Source organism: Acyrthosiphon pisum, chromosome A1 (assembly GCF_005508785.2).
Source record: "Acyrthosiphon pisum isolate AL4f chromosome A1, pea_aphid_22Mar2018_4r6ur, whole genome shotgun sequence".
NCBI lineage: Eukaryota > Metazoa > Arthropoda > Insecta > Hemiptera > Aphididae > Acyrthosiphon > Acyrthosiphon pisum.
Window position 1 is genome coordinate 50,049,048 of NC_042494.1, and position 24,375 is coordinate 50,073,422.

The following is a 24,375-nucleotide window of genomic DNA, read 5'->3' on the forward strand; positions in this document are numbered from 1 at the left end:
TTATTTAATAACAAAGACATTACGGTTAACGCGTTAAGTCTTAACACCATCATCATTATTAATCATATTATTGAGACTATAATATTATTATGAAACTAATCTATTGTGCCTACCTCGCTACAGCTAAAACAGAACCGTGAAGGTAACAAGGCTCGTGTAATATGATATACGTATAAAAACGATGCGTCGTGTGTGTGAAACTGTGTGTCAAAATGTATACTATAGGTAGGTAGGTACCCATAGCTATATCTAAAATAATCAGAAAATCTTTAGGCGTACATAATATATTATATCTGAAAGGCGATTGTTACTACAGGGCCATCTAGAAAGTAATAAATATAATAATTATTGCCTATATATTTTTAATCAAGAATAAAACACAGTGATTCAACCAAAACTTGGGTAGCCAGAGGAACATAATATTATTTTGTCAGTGGTATCATAATATATATTATATATTTATATATATACATATAAATATTATAATGTATACGTTTATAAAACGCTATAAATTAAATAACGTTTATAAAAACTGGTACAACTACTTATACATATATATACACACATATATTATATTATATTATATCTGTTGGTGAAGAGTAACTATGAATTAATTATCCCAGTGCACCTAACACCACTCGGGAGAAAAATAATACATATTTATTATATATGAGTTAATGAATGTAATAGAGTACCTATCGAAAAATAAAATACCAATAAAAAATTTGGGTCGTTTTAATGAACAAAAATAAAACACGATAGGTACATTCTCGACTGTGTACATACCGAGTTATACACATTATTATTATTATAAGAGCACGCGTGTAAATATATTATATCGTGTGCCCATGTGGCCGTGTGTGTAAAATGATGCGAATTATTGTGCTTCTTGAAAATATACCTCGGCATGTTTTCAGTTGAAAATAATATAACTTTCCATGACGTAATAGCTTTAAGTTTTAGATTTCGGGGGAGGGGGGCAGGCAAAGCGGCGACGGAAACAATAATACACAAAATATGTATACTATATGTAATACAATACCATTGTACACAGAAAGTATAAAATATTTAATATTTGTTTACAACTTAGGTTATATATCTACAAGCGCGTAAAGGGTCGTACAACAAGACTCGAGGAGGCTATAATTTAATAACGCACGTCCAATGGTAAGCTGCAGGTCTCAGTCTCGAAAAGACTTATGTAATATGTTTACCTTTCGAGCACAGCACGCACAACATAAGCAACAGATCAACTAGCCAAAGGCTCATCCGCCACGTAGTCCATTATTGTATTACATAATATAATACGCCACCGCTCGAACTAATTGTGTCTCAATCCAGGGACTCTTGCAACTTATAAAATATACTTCGTGTATAAAACGTAATTGTTTTAAACAACGCATGTTTTTGTATTCTGAAGCATAATTTATAAGAAAATCTTGACACATATAGGTATTATAAAATATAAAATATTGAATAAATTGTTTTTTTTTTTTTTTATCAACATTAATAATATAATATTATGTGCATCTAAGGTATATGGTTGAAAAGGGTGAAGCGGCTGCGTATACACGTGAAATTGTGTTGCATGACTTAAAAATATCAGCCAAACTTTCTCATACAAAATCATAAACCAAAAACCTATTTATTTGACGATAGGTAATCAATAATCATTAATCGTTATTAAAAAATAATGTAATGTTCTAAGTATTTTAAATTATATAAATACAAACAGATATAGGTAATGAGTGTTATAAGAATAATTTCTGTGTGTATAATACTATAACGCTGTTATTGATTCCCTATTAACTATTCCTATAATATATTATTCGTTTTTAAGTCACATATAATATAGGTATAATATTCAATTTGTATATTATATTTACCTAGTAGTTGTGTATTCTTATGACTTGGATCGTCGTATTCAATTTATTGTTTTGTTTGTTTTTCCAGAGAGTCTTGTCGCTTGAGATTTCGAAGGTGCAAATCCCGAAAACCAGTGAAAAAATAACGGTAAGATATTCTAAAAAACTGTTTAATAATAAATGCTACTCTTGTAGATGTATAAATATTTTTCGTGTCTTGAGCTATCTAGTCCATATTGGACACTCGCCCACTGGCCACTACCCAGTCAATAACAGTTTACATTATAAATTATAATAAGTTGAAAATAAATTAGTTATCATTACATTATTTGATGATTTCATTTTTAATGTTCGTTTGTTTAGGAACAACCATATTAGGTAGTCTAATATAAATTAAACAAACTTGTAGACGAAAACGATGATTTATCCAATTAAAACAGTGTTCTGAACTGTTTTAATTCCGTAGGTATTAATATTTGTGGAAAAAATATAATTATTATTTTACACGAGAAAAGTTTTAAATTTGATTTTGTCTTTTAAATTTTAGATACAGAGCGAATTCTTGATTTATTTTAAATGAAGAAATTTAAATTAAAATAACTTCTAGCGCGTAACTGGTTTAATTATGTTGTTCGTCCCGCGTCCGCTGTTCATATATATTATAATAAGTGAACATAATAATATGTACGATGTAAGTGCACTGCATGTTTTCGTGAGTACATTATAGTCTTGTAGTTCGGTCTAATGTATATGATACTAATACAAAATTACTATCAGTTTTTTGTTGTTAATGGTCGTAGGTCACAAATAATGTCGGCGTACGCGTCTTTTTGAGCTGATAATGTGAGGGGGGGGGGGGTGTGTAAAAAATGTACATGAAACATCCGTATAGTGTTAATCTGCACGAATAAATGACCCGATCCTTAGTACGCGCTCGTAATTTCGCACTATAATATTATTATCTTAGAAATAATAATAATAATATAATAATAAATTATGCTAGTACTAGTAGACGATACCGGCGTGTATGACACGTCACGGAAGCGTTAAGGACACGTCGTTTCGAATGAAAATCCGAAATTGACACGTATATAATTAAAAACTATTACTGCGGGAATCGATTTAACGCGCCACGGATTGATGGCGGCGGCAAACAGCGCCTGCGGTTGCGTTCAGATCTACTCGACACACACACACATACACACACACACACACACACACACACACACACACACACACACACACACACACACCGTTTTAATGAGCCACACCGGAGTAGAGTATTTAAGTACCACGACGATATAGGTATTATATTAAATAATCACACGGCACGGTACACAGGCATATATAGGTTAGGTATACCACCCACGACAGATGACCTGAAACGAGCCCGTGTGTATAATATGAGTATAATAGGTATATTTTCTATAATACTCACATTATAATATTATTATATTGTACCTATTATATTATAATATTATTATATTATATTCGAAACGGCGTTTGATTTTCCACTGTCTAAATTCACTCCGGAGATTATATACGCGACCTACCGCGCTCACGAAAACCTCCTCCCGTGTCATATTTAAACATCTCCACGGCCTCCCAATATATATGTTTATAATATTATCGAAAGGCCACGACAATATTGTATTGTTATTATTATTATAACAACATATGCCTATTGGAATGTAATATTCAGCGGCACAACTCAGCACTGGGCTACTACACGAAATGTTGGTCAATATTACCTAACTCCACTCCAAACTTTAATCGATTTCAAATAGTGAGCTACGGGCTCGAAATTCTTACCAAAAATAATCTGATTAAGTAAAAAAATAATATACTTACAAATGTAAAATTATCATTGAAAAATTAAGTTAAAACTTTAAAAGTAGTAGCTGGTAATAATAATATAATATTTTTTTTAAAAACTAGGTATGTATTATAAACTTGACAAGAAAATATCTGTAAGTAGGTATAGTGTATTGTATGTACTGTACCTAGTTTATGTAATAAATTAAGAAACATGTATGTTGTATTACATACAAATTATTAGCATGTTTCTTTTTCGGAACCAAGTTAATAAAACATTTGGTATAAAAATTCTTCACCCAAATTAAAAAAAATTAAATATTTTACCTCAAAGTTAATAGCTATTTTCAAAATATCTATACATTAGCTTTTAAACACGAAATGTTTTTGTATAGAATAAGTACTGAATAAGTTCTTTTATAACACATTCATAATAACTAAAAATAATACATTTGCCTGCATAAAATATTTAATATGTTAGACATTATATTTAGCTACAAATTTAATAAAAGGGTTAGGATAATCAAAGATTAAAATGTATAATATTGAATGACAAATGTTAAATATACAATTTTAATGCTTTTATTTAAGTACGAATTATAATTGGAATAAATATATTCGAATCGGTATTCTATACAAAATAAAAGATTGATAACAAATTCACATAATACTGACATTATTGAAATTACCATTATTATTATGTTTGTTTTTTTGTGAAAATGTATTGACGTGTGGGTGGTCAGAGCGATATATAATCAAAACAATTCTAAAGTAAACCGAAATTTGTTTGTATTGGACGCACATATAATTATTGGCACGTGTACGCTATATATTATGTTCAACTCAAACAAAATAAACCTGTTTTATGACTTTTATTTATTTATTGATGGGAAAAAGGTAGTAAAATTTTAAAAGTCATATTTTCATCTAAACCAATTGGGTGTATCTCATAAATTATAATTATTGACTTGACTTGTGCCGCAATAATGATATTAAAATCGTATCTGTGTGGTGTATACGCCAGTATTTAACATTGGATATTATAATATCTAAATATGCTGTTACCTACGCATTTTGTACAATCACATTCATATATACACGTTATACATATTTATATGCGGAAAAAGAATATGTTTTATCGTTAAATCCATAATATTATCATACAGGCACTGTTATAATCATATAATACAAATTACGTGTGCCCAATAAACCGTTTATTGTTCATTCTACTTCGATGCGTAGTTAAAAAGTATTGTAAATTATACCTATAATATTTAAATCGTCTGTAACAGTATCTAAAATATTATCTAAGAAAATTATTTAATAATTTGCATTTTCACGGCGGTTGTCAATACATATTCTGAATAGACAACAACATTTTCGCGGTACGATAGAGACGTGGTGCATAAATATAATAGACACACACACTGGCGCGCGAGTATTAAGTTATGTACGTTATTTACAACGCGTATACCACACTGAAACTACTAGTAAAAGCTTTTGGCGTTTATTATTATAATTTGTTGTATGCGCGTGAGTTTCGAACCATGACTTAAAAATCGTTTAAAAAACATAAACTGCCATTATTATTCAAATGATACCATTAAACCTATATTCTGTTACCACTCTCCGCAAAAGCGCTTATAGCACATTAAGGGTTGTTACCGCACCGCCGCCGCTGTATGCTCACCCTCCGCGACACTCACCATGCGTATAATGCATAATCAACGCTTGTCCTAATTTATTTTGATAATCCAGGAAACCTACAAACGTCCAATTATTCAATGGCAAATATTACGTAGCACAAATTCGAGGAAATAACGTGTACCGTAATATCATTATATTAATATATTATAATATTATAGATATGCGTTTTATTAATTTTAATATGAGTAATTCATAGAGCGGATATCATTAAACAAAAAACGTACGCCCGTTAATCTTTTTTTTATGTACATGCATAACATTTATAGTTTATACGTCTTATAACTCCTGCACGACATCAACATATAATGCCTATTTAATTTTTTAATTTTTTTGTTGTTGGAGTATTACTGAGCTCGAATAAAAAACCATCCCTTTTTTTTGTATATATTATAATAATATTATGTTCCACAATATCATGGGATTTTTTTTTTTTTGATATTTAATCACAAAAAAAAAAAATCAAATTAATCCCTAAACATCCCAATAAAATGGAAAAATACGGGTGGAATTTAATTTAATTTCTTTTCGGGATAACCTTTGGTCCCTGTTAAATATATTAAGCTGTCCTCTTGATAACCACTATATTCGTTAACTCAATTACAAGATAAATAAATTCTTAAGATACTGTGCATTCAATGTAGTTTTGTTACAATTATATTACTCGTGTTCCTAATATTTGTTATACACTTAGGTATTATAATTAATTTATAATTTATGATATTCACTTAAAATCAATTTTTAGTGTATTTAGTCACGATAAATTTTTGTATGGTTTGAAGTTTAGACTTAATGATAAAATTATTTGTAAATTATAACTTATCAATTATCATATATTAATCGTGTACAAGTTTAAATTTGTTTCAAACAGTTGAATCCAGTATAATTTTAATACAATTAGTGTTTCATACATAACTTCTGTTAAATATATAATAATAATATTATGTTATGTCTATAAAATTAAATTATATTATCTATGAATGTAATAGTACTAAACTAATAACCATAGTTTCATACCCTCAAAGCTTTATTTATCTACTATATACAAAGTGTATGAATAATTCATTAATATTTTAATAATAATTAATAAATTACAGAATTATAAATTACTAGGTATGGTATAACTTGTGAATACCAAATACCTATTTACATAATTATTATGTTTATTATCAGTTATATAATTGTAAATTATGATTATAATACACAAACATTTATTTTTTAATTATTGTTAAAATTTATTTTTATTACGGATTGTGAGTTCAATAGTTCATACAATAATATAATATGAACTATTGGAGTGTCTAACGTGAGTGTGTGACCTATCTATGTCATGGCTGAGAGTTAAAAAAAAATTCAGGTGTTAACTGTTTTTTAATTGTCCTAAAGTGTTATATTTTGTTATTGGTAAAAACCCGTTTATGGACTATAGCTACGGTCGCGGGACAATAAATAAGAATATATTTATTTAATAAAATTCCATCTTAGAGGAAATTATTTTTCAAAAATAGAATAGTATTATAGATGTCGTGGAGTTTCGCATAACAAACTTAGCCTAATTTTGTTAAGAACTGTTTACAAACTGAAGATTAATTGTTTTCCAATTTTAAATGACAATATAAACCTTTATAATACCCGCTAGTGTAACCAATTCTAAACTAAATTCTCACGAGACTTATATAATACCTGGTTACTGCAACGTAGAGTTAGTAAGCGAAGCAAATTGAGTGTAATCTCGTACTAGAATTACTATCTCTGAGTTTTTGTTTTTATACTTACAATATATTATTAATTTACGATTAGACCTATTTGTAATTGGGTATTTGAAAAATGGTTTTCAAATAAGACTGAATCTGAAATAACTGAAAAATACGATTAAAATAAAAAACATTTTCAGTTGCAAATGAAGACGAACGATCTGATGAAGATAATTTAATTTAAAAAAAATCAACTTTAAATCGATTGTAATTTAAAAACATGTGACGTAAGTGCGTGGTATATAAAATGGTAAAAACATTCGATTCTTTTTTTTATGTCATGTTTTCGTATTTACCTAAAGAAAAGCTTTCAGTATATTATTTCATTGTGTCTTCTATGAAATTATCGTAATGGCTGTCAAATATAGGTACTTTATTCGTTTTAAACAAAACACGAAATGTTTTGAATTCAATAAAAGCTTCTATAATTTCGTCTTTCTATTTAATAAAAAGACAATAGTTTCAATAAGTATAAAACGACAAAAAGTGTGAAAAGACTGGTATTGCGGTTTATACCTACATTATGCGTTTCGGACAAAACACCAAATATATTAATAATTCAATAACACCGTTTAGCATTAATGATTAAACTAAACTAGAAAAAAAAACCATTTCGATAAATAGTTCTTAATGACTATAATATCAAATATGTATCACGGTTGACTAAACACTTACTCGAGTTTTAATTATATTTTATACTTCATAAGAATTCGTTTCAAAATAAATAAATATTTATTTTTTTATTACAAATGTGTGTACTAAAAAATTACATAATGATATATATTTTGTCATGACACGAAAACAGGCGTTTGCGTGTGAAAGGTTTAAAGCTCAAACGACGATATTATAATATATTATGTAGGTATAATATATATTATGGTAAGTAAGTGATCTACGTGTGGTTGTTACTTGTTTACTATTGCTGCGTAGTTGGAGCATAAGTGAGTGTTTTTGTTGATGTTCTATATTAGGTTCAGCTAGGTGTATATATAAATATATATGTAAATAGCTGTGGGATTTATAAATTGCTGTTGATGGTTCTTTGATGTTTACGTCTTTGTGAATCATTCAAAACGGGGTTTATAAATTCAATTGAATAGTAAAATCGACACGTTTGTGGGTTACCCATAAAGTGTAATGTGTATAGACGAGCAAAAACTCCTTACAACATAATTTATTTACGGTCGTTACAGAAGATGAAAGTAATCACAAATTCACAAAACCTTCGTATTTTTCGTAATAAACGATGTGATTTTTTCAAACCCTATGTATATTAAAATTCTCGATACATCTGCGGGTCATCTATCTACTTTGGTTTATCTTCTTTGCCCCTACACAAAAAAAAACTAATGAAATTTCCGTCTATGCCCATGTAATATATACCTAACACTGTAAAAAACTGACAAAACTGCAGCACTGCATACACATTTGGATTGGTCATATTTTTTACTTGAAATATTAATTATAATTTTCCGTGTACAAGAGTTCTATAATATTACTGTGTTGTATTTTGAAATGAATGGACAGTGGAAAACAACCGCAAAACAATTTCGCTGAGTAAAAATGTCGTGTATGGTTTCATTATTCTTCGAAATCGTCGCGCATTTGTCGTCGATTAATTTGATCGAAACTGGTGTAACTATAATATTATATTTGCTGATGACTATGAAACATGCGACCGAATCGTTGACGGGGACGTTGGATTTTTTACCTGAAACTCAACATATGACAGATGGATTTCTAAAAAACACAATTTATCATCTCATCGCGGGCAGCGCCACGTGCACATGCACAATATACGCACAATATGACACATCGGGTCCGTCGTACGCCTCTCGTCCCATTACGTTTTGTCCTTTCAGTCGACCGTATATTTTGGGTACCTATATGTCATTGTTATGCCATAATATACCATAAACCATATACGTGTTTATAGATCGCAACCTCCATCCTTTAAGTAGGACGGCGCATACTTGAAAAATCGTTGGACGACAACAGTCCGTCACTGGCCGCAGTGCCACCGGACAACGCGTATAAACGAGACGTATAGGTATAAACTAGATATAAAACTATAGGTATAAAAAGAACAATACGCCATATTATAATGGTTTAATGTAATTAATATTCGACGACCTAGTCTCTCGTCCTATACCATAATATTATATATTACTCTATGAGTATATGACATTATGATGTATATATATGATATAAACTCAGTGTAATATAAACAAAAGCTGTTTGACTTTTGCAGCAGCGGTGGTACCGATCGCAGCTTCAGAGTCCACATCACAAACCCCACGACCTTTTGCCCACCCAATGCCTCGTCGACGACCTAGTTTCGAATAATGCGATGGTCGAAAATGTTTTATTATATTATCGTCATCGTGGCAGGCCTGTGCTTGTGTGGGGTAAACAGAAGCCTTGGCCAAAGGGCGCCGAACGGATCCGTCAGTATAGTCCTGCGGAGTGATATTCCCTCCTCCCTCTCACCCTCCCCTTGGCCCATCGTACCCATCACAAGTCCTTTTCAAAACTCGGTATACAGGGAGCTGGCAAACGTTCGTACGACCGTGACTTAATATATTATATTTATGTATATATTATATAGAACACACGCGTGAGATACGACCCGACGTGTCGGAGACTGCACCGAAAGATATTGCAATGATCGTATATACACAAAGTTAAACTCCGCGCAAGACGAAAAGAGATGACTCTGGCGGCGAGCTTTAATTAAAACGGTCTTTGCGCGTACGCCGTTTGCACAGACACATACTATTATCATTATTATTATTATTATTATTATTATTATTATTATTATTATTATTATTATTATTATACGAATTTTGTTTGTCTGCAAGCGCGCTCCGGTCGGTATTGCTATACATTATATTATTATTATTATATATAGGTATTGTGAGGTCGCCGTTAAAGAAGTTCCGCGAGTCACCGTCAATATAATATATTATGGACGATAATTATTATATACGTGGTTTAATACATCATGTGTATATTATATTATTATATACGGACCACAGACGTATAAAGTAGGTACTAGTGCTGCACTACATATCGTAACATATATTATACGGGATACCTACTATATTACTTTGTCCGGCGATCCTCGGATAATGCCTATATTATAATATAGTGAGCACCTCGAACGCGACGAACATCTAAGAAGAAATCCATTGACATTTCTAGGGGGGGGGGGGAGGAATACATTTTCAATAGTGAAGTAAGCCATGTGGCGTTTAATCCACCACTTAGAGAACTATTTTCAGTTTTATATTGTATGGCGTACAACGGTTATAATACATAGAAATAAAATACGATAGAATAGTATTACGTGCAGACGTTTTGAAAAACAGTTAATTATAAGAAAATGCGTAATATTAATTATTAATATTACGCATTTTTTTTAAATTTAAATTTCTAATAATTAAGTACCACAAAACATCATTTATCACAAAATTGTTGTGACTATTGACCTAAACTATATTGTTTTAGATCTAGAGATTTGCGATAATGATCAAGCAGGTGTTTGTTTAGTGTGATCACTGTATAATATTATAACGATATTCCTACGACGATGACGCACACGTTGCTGCTGCGATTGACATCATATTACTATGTTAAAAAAATGTAGGTATATATAATAATTGTGCTGCGTGATGCTGCACTTGCAGAAATATGATGAATAGTATTTACGTTTTTTATTATATCCGATTTTAACCACAGCATAATATCATTCGCTTTGTGACCCTTTTTGGACTCCTAAACTCCTATTATAGGTAACTATATACTCTTCACAAGTATAATATAAGTACCTACCTACATACTTCTATTTATTCCACACCACGATAAAGTATCGTCGTTAATCATACTTGCACAGTGCACGTGCAATTAATATTAATAATGGCAAGTGTTGGAATCTAATAATTCCTTGAAGTGAGTTCAACTATCGTTGTTTTTAAATAATATATTACGTACATAATACTATTACGGTCTCAGCCCTCCCATATCCTCAAGAAAATGGGAACGCCACTGGCTGACATCTCATCATAGACTTATTTATATTTCCATCTCATTCGTGATTTTAAATAATTAAAAACGCTATTATGGTTGTTTATGACGTAAGACAAACACTTGATGTATCTAAATCAAAATTTGAACGAGTAGTTTTTACTTTTTGAGTTATATAAAAACTTTGTGTTCTAAGGATCATATGTGTAGTATGTGTAGAAAACCCGCGTTTCTGCAGAAAAACACAGTTCCAAAGTACAGTCGTCACAGCAATATCACGAGACCGGATAAAGCCACTGATGCTGTCACAACCAAGGCCACCCGTAGGGTGGGAGGGCCACGCCCCCTGCTCATTTAGATAATACCTAATTTGTATAGCATTTTATTGCATTTATTTGCATTTTATATAGCAGTCTTGGAGGGTGATAAGGTGAACTGATAACTGATAAGATGCCACAAAATCGCAATTTTTTTACGATGTGATATAAAAAACATGGTAAGTGTATTATGTTTTTGCTGAAAATGCCAAAAATCAGAATTTGAACAAATGTACTATTAGGTAAAGGTAAAATGGGGGGTGAGCATGCAAAAATATGAACCCGTATTCGCGCACTTTTGCTTCCAGACTTGATTACAAACACTGAAACACATAATGTCTCATATGGTTATTTGATTGCTGCAGTTTATTCGTCGAGCATTTTTATACATCCGAAATGCCGTAGTGGTTTGTACGTCATAAATTCGACAACACGATATTATGCTCGTCTGTAGCGTTCACGCGATAATAATATTAAGCTTTCGTCCGCACTCCGCACGATATGTAAAACCTGCAGCACAATGTGTGTATATAGGTACCCTTATGCTATAACGGCGCACTATATCTAGTTTATGGTAACCGTCATCGACGATTTGCATATTATACCCTCAAGGCCTCAACTCCCAATCCGGGAAAACACTGGTTCGTCACTTGTGTCGATCGATACGTCATTGTTTCGACATCCGTTTTCGATTTTCGTTCCACTATATAATATACATCATCATATAGCAACCCTCGATTCTACTTGTCCGTCAACAGAAACTTGGTAAACGTCAAAGGAATATATGCGATAACCGCACGAGATGATAGATGATCCCTTACAACGACTCTCGAGCGTAGGAAAATGAACGCAAAACACTATATTATATACCTAACCGCTAAAGTTATGACTTGTATTCATCGCATTTTCTTTTAAAACAATTCACGCAGACAACCTTTTTACGACTAGATACGTACTATAAACGCGGTGAACACACAACGTATTGTAATTTTGACGATTAATAAGCACCGACTGACCAAACACGACTTACTGCAACGAGCCACATCTGTGCCTTAAAACTGCACCTCAATTAGATTATGATAATACGGACGGCTTAGTGAAATCATTTATCATATTCAATTTTTTTTTTATGTTTGTTATTTTGATTTAATAATAAAATTATTTATTAATTATATAATTTATTGTTTAAAAATAGTTTTTTTAAAATATTTAAACCTGTACCTACCTCGCGATTTATTATAAAGAGTGGAAAATAGATATTCACTCTGCTGAACACCATACTATGGCGTGTACTTCGTCATTGAATAATAGTCACTGTAATGTAGACATGTGTTCAATTCGTATTCAATAATAAATCATTGCATACGAAAAATGATTCTTAGCGAAGACGGAGTGACAAGTGACAACCTATATTACTATAAATATATCCCAAGATGTTTTTTCCGATTATTTTGAAAAATACTGACAATTTTTACTTTTGAAACCAAGTAGGTACATTCGACTTTCCTCTCAGAATCTGAAAGTAAAAAATTCACGGAAATCACTGCAAACAAGAATTCCAAGAATCCACGAAATAACTTGGAAAAAAAAATGTAGAAAATATCAAAATATTCATTGGTTCTTTAAATAATATTTGATACGAAATAGGTATGGCTAGCGTCATTTTTATTCTAATTATCATTAATACATTTAAAGAATCAAAATTATTGATTTAATATAAAAAATATTGCATTATAGCTAGTATTCAATATTATTCAATTTGATTTCTTGCATATAGTGTGTTCTTTCAGCGAAAAATGGATCAAACCATTTAATAAAATCTTTTGTAGAATTCGTACATTATACCTACATTGTATAATAGAAAAAATGCATTACAATTTAAAACATCACCTATTACATATTCGACTTATTAAGTTTAAAATAAATGTGTGTAGTTATAGTATCTAGATTCTACACCCAAACAGCCAAACCAAAATTACGTAGTACAAATATTGAACATCATTATTTTGTTAAGTTTATTTTTTTAGGTCAAGTACATAATAAAATTGGTGGTAGCAAGAAAATAGTACTATTTTGATTGTACGATTATTTATTATATTGCATTAAAACAAACTAAAAATAATGGTCAAATAAACTAATCGTGTAAACTTATATCGTGCTTATTTCCTAATAAACATCAATTACATTTTATTATAGCCATCATTATTATGAATTACGATTCCTACATTGCAGTAATGCAGTGTATCATACATATTATTCATACTCTTAATGTTTCAATTAATTGTGTTTGCAAATAAGGTATGTTTTTTTGTACGCTAATAAATAAATATTTCGATAATTTGACGTCTTGACGAGTAGTTACTTAATATAATTTTTTGTTTCTATATTAATGTGTTGCATATAATATTATGATTACTCATAACACTAATCAAAACTTCACAAATATCAAATATGTCAAACTATAGGGTAAACATTTTACCGTTGGTTGAATTTATTTGTTTTTGACTAATTTTTAATCCGATAATTTAATGACTACTTCATATCTTTTATTGTAATATATTTGCAGCCTAGTTACAACTGGAGATTCCTGCCTCTTATTCGGGTCCCAAATATCCAAGTGCGGTTGATTTTTAACTTTTTTCTGATGGGCAAGCAGGGGGGTTCAAAATTGTTTTACTGTTATATTATGCCTACATAGTACATTAGTACATGGCATACAATATACAGTTAGTATAAACTGTTTTAAACATGTACCAATGAGTAATGGGTATTGTCTTTCGTACCTATCACTGCTTGTTGTCTACATCAATAAATATTTCAGTAATCTTGTTTTCTTTTTCATTTTTTTTTTTTTTGGTTCCAGGAGAATTATAGTACGCTTGGACCTCCCCTCCCCCCCACCAACCCATAAACACGCCACAGCAAATAACTTAAATGTATTTATTGATTTTTTTCAAGAAGATAATGAACCCTCCTCCATTGGACAAGTATTCGTATTACACGCGTTTACACTCGTATACTATGTATTAACTTATTCGTCACCGATTTAGACGAAAACAACCAATGTTACGAATAAATCTTTATTGCTAACTCGACAATATTTCAATTTATATCAAAACTGTCTGTGCGTTATTATCCGGAATCCGGATGTAATGTTCTGTGTACTTGTAGAATGAAATACAAAATACATATTATATGAGTAGTATAATAATATTATTATTGAACTCAAACTATTAAAGAAAACTCCATTTCATGTTAAATCTTTTATGATCATACTTTGTTGTAAACGTCAACTATACTATTCGTTTTCAAAATAATAAACCTTGTCAATCGTTATTACCAGGAAGGAAATAAATCGTTCGTTATATGTTTTACATTATCATTATTAATCTTTTAAAATTCAAGTAACTAAGCAACGTATATACAATTATTATTGTGTTTGCTTAACAATACTTTAATTTTCTTCAATGACGATAAATGACAATGATATTATGTATAATAACAAATCCACATTTAAGTAGTAATCACACTCGATTTTTATTTGTGTTTCGCTACCGTGAACTAAAAGCGTAAACATCACAGAGGAGGTACCTACCTCATGAAACTCGCGGAATCTATATTCAAAAATTAATATTAACAGTTCCTATAGGAATATTTATATTTTAGGATATTTTCCTATAGTTGCTTTATTATTTACAGATAAAAATATGTTTTCCTCTTTGATGTTTCCATCTCCTGCGAATCATTTCCACATTACCTATCTTTGGGATTCGTTCGTCTGATACTCAATACACATACACTGTATACATAATATATATCATAATACTTATATAAGTATTAAATATATGTATATACTTATGTACTTACACAGTTACACTGCATAATAAATTCTCCGTCTGTACAACGTGCTTATTAAAATAAACGCTGCTGGTTGTTTGAATATGTTCAAAAGTTCCCACTGCGAAGAACGGTAACAAAAAAATGTTTAAAATTATTATTGCAGCAATACAAAATATTCAGTTGTCGGTACTCTGTTGTTATCATATATATTATTATTATTGTACTGCAATTTTATTATAAATACGCGCGTTAGAGATATTATAATATAACTTTTTCCTATACACTGTCGACCGTGGAACAGTTTAACAATAACATGTAATAAATGGAGATATCTATTATTTATTTTTTAAGGTTGTTGATGTCTCTTATAACCCTTTCTTTCTCTCTCTCTCTCTCTCTCTCTCTCTCTCCCTCCTAACGTCGTTTCAACGTTTCGTACTAAGGATAGTCGTAGAATATTATCGAGATCAGGAAGTATGGTAATGGGTAATATAACGATATGGCTCAACATCTTCCCAACCCCTAATTATAATGTTTCTGGTCTAACTTCGCTGCCGGCGACGATAGTCAAAAACGCGGCGTGGTGGCTGCACGCAACGGTTCGAGATTAAGTCGGCTCCGAGTACAATTTATTCATTCCGTTATAATTGATATGACTGAAATGAAAATAATAATAAATATCAACTTAAAACGAAGCCGAACGTGAAAAATCTGCGATAACAATATCGCACCAATTTTTATCCTGTCCGATCGATAAGTGGTGGTGGCGCGGCGGTGGCAGCGTCAGGCGATAAAACGATATAATACTCCGACAGCAACAATACTATAATAATACAGTCGAAATTTCGAGTTCACGCGCTTTGGGTTTTCAGCTCTTACTATTATTATATCGGATCTATCTATGTAAGATCATTTATTTTCCATTTTCTATCAGATCTCGTCGGGTCGTTGGGCAGTCCAATTAAACGGTAATAAATCGCACGCCCTCAGCCAGTCACACACACACACACACACACACATACACACACATAAGCGAGCGCACGCGTGCATATATGTACTTGAAACGTCGAAATTACACGGTATTCTCTTGGGTCTCTAGCGTGCTTATTATTATTATTATTATTATTCGAATAATATAATATATAATATAATATAGGTACATGTATATAAATATGTAATACATAATAATATATGTATGTTTTATATTATATAATGATAAATTAACAATATTACATTTCTTTTGGTTTCACCAAGTCACCGCCACCGCGACCGGTTTTCGGCTAATTGTTAAGCTCGTATATAATAAATTACATACGACGAAGACGACGACTGCTACGCGCGAAATGAATCGCCGCCGTCAAACCGAATCGAAAGGACCGTCCTGTTATTTTGCTCGTTCTGCAGTGCAGCAGACTCATCTGTCAGTATATGTACGACTTGTATCTAAACATGCAACGGTCGAGCTCTCAGTCACTCGGACTCGTATGTCTGCATTCTGCCTGCCTCTCTGTCTGTCTGTCTGTCTGTCTGTTTGTCTCTCCCTCATTCATTATATATTTCTCAATTTTTCTCGACTTGGCATTAAATGTTTTAAAGAGAGAGAGATAGAGAGACCATATAAAATCGTATAAATCACAACGAACCGCGTGCAACATTTTTTTTCGTACCGTATTTTTGGGAAACAAAACGGCTACATACGCTGCCGCCACTGACAGATGGCCGCCGCCACCGACGCCGATGCCGATGATGAACAACTTACTGTACGGATGAGGTCGCCGCGCATTGATTGCCGCTCCCTCGTCGGTCAATTTTTCTATTATATGGGCCTTTCACGACGTAATAATATTGTCTATACGTATTTATGTACAGCGAGGGAAAAATGTTTCATATTTTTTTTTCGTGATATCGATTTTAAAATATGTCGCCGTTATCATGGTCCCGTTTACAGAGACAATACATTACATAAAATCTCTATAGTAAAATATGACCCTGTTTTATAAATAAGTATAATATAGATTATTTCGCAAGTACCTATACGCGTTTTAAATGTAAGTTACAATAATATTATGTTTATGTATAATATAATATTATATATCCGTATGTACAAACGATCTAACGTGAGCTACTTTTACGGAAATGCAATAATCGTTGGTCCACTGACCATAATATATAATATTATATAGGTGTTTTCTGATCAATTTCCAGGTTCTACAATAATTTATACAACAGATTATTGCGACGCGGGACTTGATTTTAGTATTATAATATTATGTCACACGTGTATAAAAGACAGAGACTTTGTGTGACTGTATAAATGCTTAATAACCTCTAATATTATTATGTATACGATAAACCATATCATTACTATTGCAAATATTGATGAAAAATATTATACATTATAATTTATAATTTAGGAACCGGAAATCAACCAATATACTTACGTACTTTATTCCTTATCGGCAACCGCAGTTTTTGGAGAAAACTTAATTTATTAACTATTCAAAACTGTGGCTTGGCGTGGCACGGTGGTTGGCCTCAGTGGCTAATGTGTTCTGAGGTCAAGCATCAGCTGGTGCCTCTAGTTCCCGGATGGGTGACCTCCCGAGTTTTAGGCCCAAATCCTTGACCCATATACTAACGTTCCGAACCAATCTTACATACAGTCAAAACAGGCTAATAACCATGCAGTTGATGCCTTAAAATAAAAAATTAAAAAAAAAATAGTTATCCAAAACACTTTTTCAGTGAAAAATAATTGTTTTATAACCTAAAGAATTTCTTTGAGAAATAATTTTAAGAAATCATAGAATTAAAAATGTAAAACATTATTAAATGATCAGATATTTTTATGTGGTTATATTTTCTTGATTTTTACACATTTTGTATTTTAAAAAACCAGTAATAAATATATGACTGATAAAATAACTATCGTTATTATGCCGAAATACTTTTATTTACAATTATCTATAGTTGTATTTACGACTCAAGGAAAGGGAAAATTATCTGAATTATATCTACGTATTTTTATAGCACGTTCTAATACCTTAGTTAGCCGGTAAATATCAATCGACAATCAGTGAGGTATAAACGTATAGTGTTTTAAATAATTTCTCTCATCGTCAAAATGCCAAAAGTTAAGAATTTAAATTTAAAATTAAAAAAAATCGTAAGAGAATTCGGTGAAAATGTGTTTATGACTGACGGAAATATTATATTTTGTAAATTGTGTGAAGTCAAAATAAATTCGGATAAAAAATATAACGTTTTATATGTTTAATATGAGTTTTAATGAAAGTAACTTGACTAAATATATTATGATTGTAAATTCCTTTTTTAATATTTAATTTTTGTGTAATTGAAATTTGCTTTTTTAATAAATGCTTCTTTTGGCTTTTTTTGGCTACTTAAAATGCTTTTTTAAGGATTTATTTTGCTACAAAATCCGAGCCCTAATAATCACATTTGTCTCGAAGCGAATAGCTTACGGGAAAGAAATAATATTATTTAGCTCTGGAGAATTAACTATATCTACCTATTTAAATCAATACAGTTTTAATTTTCATTGTAAGGTATTTCATTTTATTACACTATAGATTAGACAATTATAGCGGCGTCGTATTATTTCAAAAGGAGTCCAAACCTAACTTACAAATATTAAAATAGCCTCAGAATTCGTTTCGATAATATCACGGAAGAAATCACGACAAGACTGGGGCCAAACGGAGATATTTCTATAAAACCCTCTACGGCATGTCTTTAGAACAGTAGTGAACATTATTCAGTGATGTCTCACAAAGTAATAATATTGTGTGATAACAACATTCACGATCGGTGAGATTTACATAAAAAAATTACAATGTCAACACTTGGAGGTTAGGATCGCGAATATAAATGCGCACTGCAGTGTCAAAAATTTCGATTTTAAATCCGAACGAACCCGAAGCGAGGCGACGGAAATCGAAGAAAACGGTAAAATCACACGACGACCATTAAAATTAACATTATAATATGTTGTGGTGCGACCGCACTATCGGTTGCGCGTGGGTACCTATTATATTATATTATTATTACCTACCGCACTCAAAAATATTTTTACGGACTTATATATATATATATATATAATACATAATAATATTACTTTGTGCCCGGCATCAGTCCAGGAAGCGTACTGCAGCAGGGGATTAAACGTTGTAAGTTTTTTTTTTAATTGTCGCCGGACACGACACCGCATAATACGTCTATATATAGGTATTTCGTATAATACACCGTCGGTCCAATTAATTTACACCCCTCGGCGATAATTAACATGCCCGGGCGGTGCAACTGGTAATTCGAAAATTATACACACGTATTATATGTATATTAGGTATGTCGAACATACTTTATATTAAGCGTACATAAGTATATACAAAAATACGTGTATCTTATGGAATACACTGCGTGATGTATACCTATTATACTCCTGAACAATGACCACGGAGACGGCGGCGGTAGAATATTCGACTTTAATGTTTTTACCAGTTACCCCCAATAACACGTTATACCCGACCGTGAAGGTATATAATTGATAATATACATATATTATCACAGATCATTTTATTATCATGTGATCCACACTAAACGTTGTCAATCTCCGGGGATGTATTCTATTCCTCGGAGCCCCCCCCCCCCACCAGACCATATAATATAGCTGCAGGTTTTATACACGCACATGTATAATATTTATTCATATGACTGCAGAGATTTAACAATTTTTTTGTTTAACATAGATATATTATCATGTTTTCGAGCTGGGCACAATTTTATTTTTCTAAACGATTTTCACAATGAAGATTTTCGTAACGCTTTGTTTTTATTGCCGTGGAATTGTGGAAACGAAAATCAACAATAAATACAAAAATAAAAATAAGCCACTCGATATTTTTCACTCAAAGGAAATTTTTTGAATATTATGATTTATCAATTTTTCTCGCAGAGAAAAAATATCTAGTAGCATAATATAACCCATGAGAACGGCATATTGTTGTTGTTATCATCCAGCACTATGTTGCTCAACGTGTGCGATTTTCCACTCGAACTCTTGTTATACTATCACAACGTTCGTTCTCAGCAGCGCTCGCTCGAGTGTTAAACGACCAGGATAAATCACCACCGGACATATTATAATGACGTATCGATGTCCGTCGATTTATCTCGGAATAAATCGTATAGTCTTAAAATAATTAATGATAATAGGTACACCATTATTAACGCTATATCAATCAGTCGTCGTGTCTTAATCATTAGATAAAAATCTAAAATTGAAATATTTAACATTGTACGGCTTTGTAGGTACCTATATTATATTCTATAGAAAATTAAAATAATTAATACGATGTGTTGTGACTGATAAGTTCCGGCCTTAAACTATTGGAATTTTTCCACGCAGGCGAGGTGTAGGGCATATTACGCAACATGTAAAAGTAAAATCAATTTTAAAAGCACAATCTTTCATCCGTTGCCGGAATTCAATTATGGCAAATATGACGTGCAATACACCATTTGTTATATTTTTTTCTATGACAAAAACATGAAAGGAAAATCACGGCTGCTGTTACAACGTGAGACGCTATAAATTGTAATATATTAGGTAAAACTAATTCAGCACGTACTTTTATAAACCGCAGTATCGTTGTCAAAATTCGATAACATCATATTATAATATATAAACTATAAAGACATTATATACGACCTTTTATACTCTAAATAGTAGTGAATACACCCCCGGAAAATTCAATTCTACTGACGGAAATCGAAAAGTTGATGATTTTATTTATTTTCTTTTGTCCGAGACCGGCAAATGTTATCGGGACGGAGGCCATTTTGCCGGTTACGATTGACAAATTATCGATCATCTATCTATCCGTACATTACGTCATATTGTTCGTTTGTGCTTGTATACAAAAAATGTTTTTTCGAGCGCTTTGTGAAGACCGTTAAATAAATAACGACGAAAATAAGGGTGGTGAGATTTTAAGCTGGTTAGATACCTATGTCCAGTCATCGAAAATGATTTGTATACGCAACAACAACAAATCGTTTCTTTTGCGTAGCAAACCTTTCCAAATTTGTAAAATTAAACCAAATTAACCTGTACCGATAGGTTATTATAGGCCTATATGAGGACACACAGTAGGTGTAATGTATTGACAAATATACACGATTTACAGCTTATTCTGGACTTCGGTATCTAATATTATAGTATTGTATTTTTTGAAAGTTTTTCAAAACATTATATTGAATAAAATCCATATAATATATTTGACCAATAGATAATGGTATATTATATTGTTATAGTTGAATGGGTATATTTCAATCGCTAAAACAACGAGATAATGCGTATTCAAGGCCGTAAAGTATTAAATCTGTCAAGCATAGTAAAGTTAATAAAACAGTTGGTTTTTGATATTTTGATTACGCTGTAAAGTTTAATTTTGTGATCACTCTAACACTTTTGGAATAATTTGGACAGACGAATATGTAATATGTTAACGATTCATTTGTTTGACCTAATTCGTCTAGCCTGGTAACGTGCTTAATGTTGCGCTCACAAACTAAAAGTAGGTACCAACATTGGGTACATGTAAATCATCTTAAGCTAAATTCGTAACAAACGATAAGTGAAAATTATTATTCTCAGGTACAATATTAGTATCTTTTGTCTATGGCTTTTATAAGGAACACAGGAATTATATTTCATGTAGATCCTAGTATACCTATGCGACATAATATGCATTACGCGAAATCGATAAAATAACGTTTATATTATATTCGAATATGAATATGAATATGAATATATTTTATTTGGTGTACATTATATTATGAGTGACTACAATATAATATTATATTATGGCACCGTGACCCCATGAAAATGTCATAATGAGATAATGAGATATCTATTATAACTATAGTTCTATATGTTATATTAATACATTCAATCATAATTTGATACAAATCCCCTAGGAATTTACAAATGTTCGATAACTGTTAGCGTATATTGTTATGTACTCGAATACTCGAATGGATTATAATATAATACTATCTTGGTGGTGATTTAGCTGGGAAACATATACGGAAAAAAATAAAATAAGTAGTATTTATGCGGTAACAAAATCACGTCGTTTGAGAACACATTTTTATGTAGATACCTACTATAGGTATTAGGCCCAACTACTTTTGTGAGTTTTTGATTGCAGCGTCGTGCGTAAAGTGTGCGGCTTAAGAATTCTCGACGTAGGTATATAGGCTTAATAAGCTCATCATGTGGATAAAATGAAAATAATTTGATTTTCAGAACCGTACTAGTAAAAAGTTCACGTTTTACACGCAGGAATAGCAATGTGGAAAACCCTTATTGTTAGGTCAACGACTTTAAGACCCTTTACTTAATTTATTGAATTCCTGGAGGATTATATGATTTATTATTCCAGTATCCTATACATATAGGTACTATATAGAATACCACGCAAAACAATCACATTATGCGTTTGGTTATTAGTTGTTCCGCTTCAAATCATATTGATTTCGCTCATAATATCAATGTGCCGCATGTTTATGTGTGAATAATAATATTTAATACAACCATAATAACAGTTAATACCAATAAACAAAATTTAATGGGAAATATTTCATGATGCTTTCAGAACAAAATCACATTCGATTAAACGACTATAAATAAATACAACAAAAGCTGTTGGTAGTCAAAAAAAAAAAAAAATACTGATAAGTTTACTATATATATTTTTTTTAGAAAATTGAAAAAACTACAATATAACTAAGTTGTCCTTTATAAAACAATTAAAAAAACAATATTAAAATAACATTTTAAATAGTTAAAACTGCGAATGAAGTGATAACATATCTTTATTCTATTATACTATACTCTTTTTCAAATGAGAACGCACCGGGCGGCGGACGAAAACCGGTCGAAACGCGCGCATGGCCTCCCCACTCCCGACAGTTTCAGCTGTCGTAGGTGGTGCCACCTTGTATACTGTTTTGTTTACGCGCGCTCAGTAAATTTATTGAATATTGGCGACTAATCAGAAATTAATTACTAATTTTGTGGGAGGGGCTTGTGGTTCCGCCTCTGATAACGATGCGCGACCCGGTGCGTTCTCATTTGAAAAAGAGTATAGGTTATCCATTATGGCACTATCATCGCTGTTGTCAGAAACGAATTTTATTAAAGCATAATTGTTTTTATTGTTATTTTTTCTATTACGATGAAAAATAAAATTAACCTTAGATATTACACCCCTTTTATTGATAAAATAAATTAATATAACGATTCTAAAAAAATATATTCTCGTAAGATATAATATCAAATTATGAGATAAATGTAAAGCTATGATGATTTGACATATCAACAAGATTATCTCAATTAAATTAAATTATTTTTTTTTATTTTCATAAACTTTTTTTTTTCAAAAACATAAATTTATCATATATTTTAGTTTGTATAGGTATTTTAATATTCTAAAATTCAAATAATTATTAAATTATACTTTTCTTTATATCTATGGTTAAAAACGGAGTACAAGTATGAGATAAAATGTTTTTCAGTTTTATTTATTATTGATAGATACAGATTTTTTTTTGTTTACAATAATTAAACACAGCTCTATTGTTAATCTTGAAAAGTCATTACACAAATGCTCGAGTCTGAGGGATCTATATTACTAGACAAACACATCATAAAGAATATATATATATATATTATTGTTGAAGTATTAGAGGAACGATAAAAGTGTGCACTGGTAATTCTGAAATGTTTTCCGGAAGGCCATTTTGAGAATCTAGACGAAGTAAATTACTTCCGAGACACGTATTTGGAAACTTTAGTATCCGATACAAACTATTAATATGCTTTAATAGTATTAATCAATATATATATATATTATATTATATCTTAGTCTGGTACCACATGTATATAATGTATGGTTCCAACGTTTATACTTTTATAGTTTTCCGTAGTACATATTATTATGCACCTATATAATATGAGGCACTTGA

At 31.2% G+C, this 24,375-nt stretch overlaps 1 protein-coding gene across 4 annotated transcripts in view; it reads left to right on the top strand.

The window, feature by feature from the left end:
* The window catches only part of LOC100574733 (cardioacceleratory peptide receptor), a 241,635-nt gene that overhangs the window by 77,632 nt on the left and 139,628 nt on the right, over positions 1–24,375 (top strand). For all 4 annotated transcript variants that reach the window (XM_003245049.4, XM_008185673.3, XM_008185672.3 and 1 more), the window contains one exon: positions 1,954–2,013. The gene's annotated coding sequence lies outside the window, so the exon portion shown is untranslated. The remainder of the gene's footprint in view (positions 1–1,953; positions 2,014–24,375) is intronic.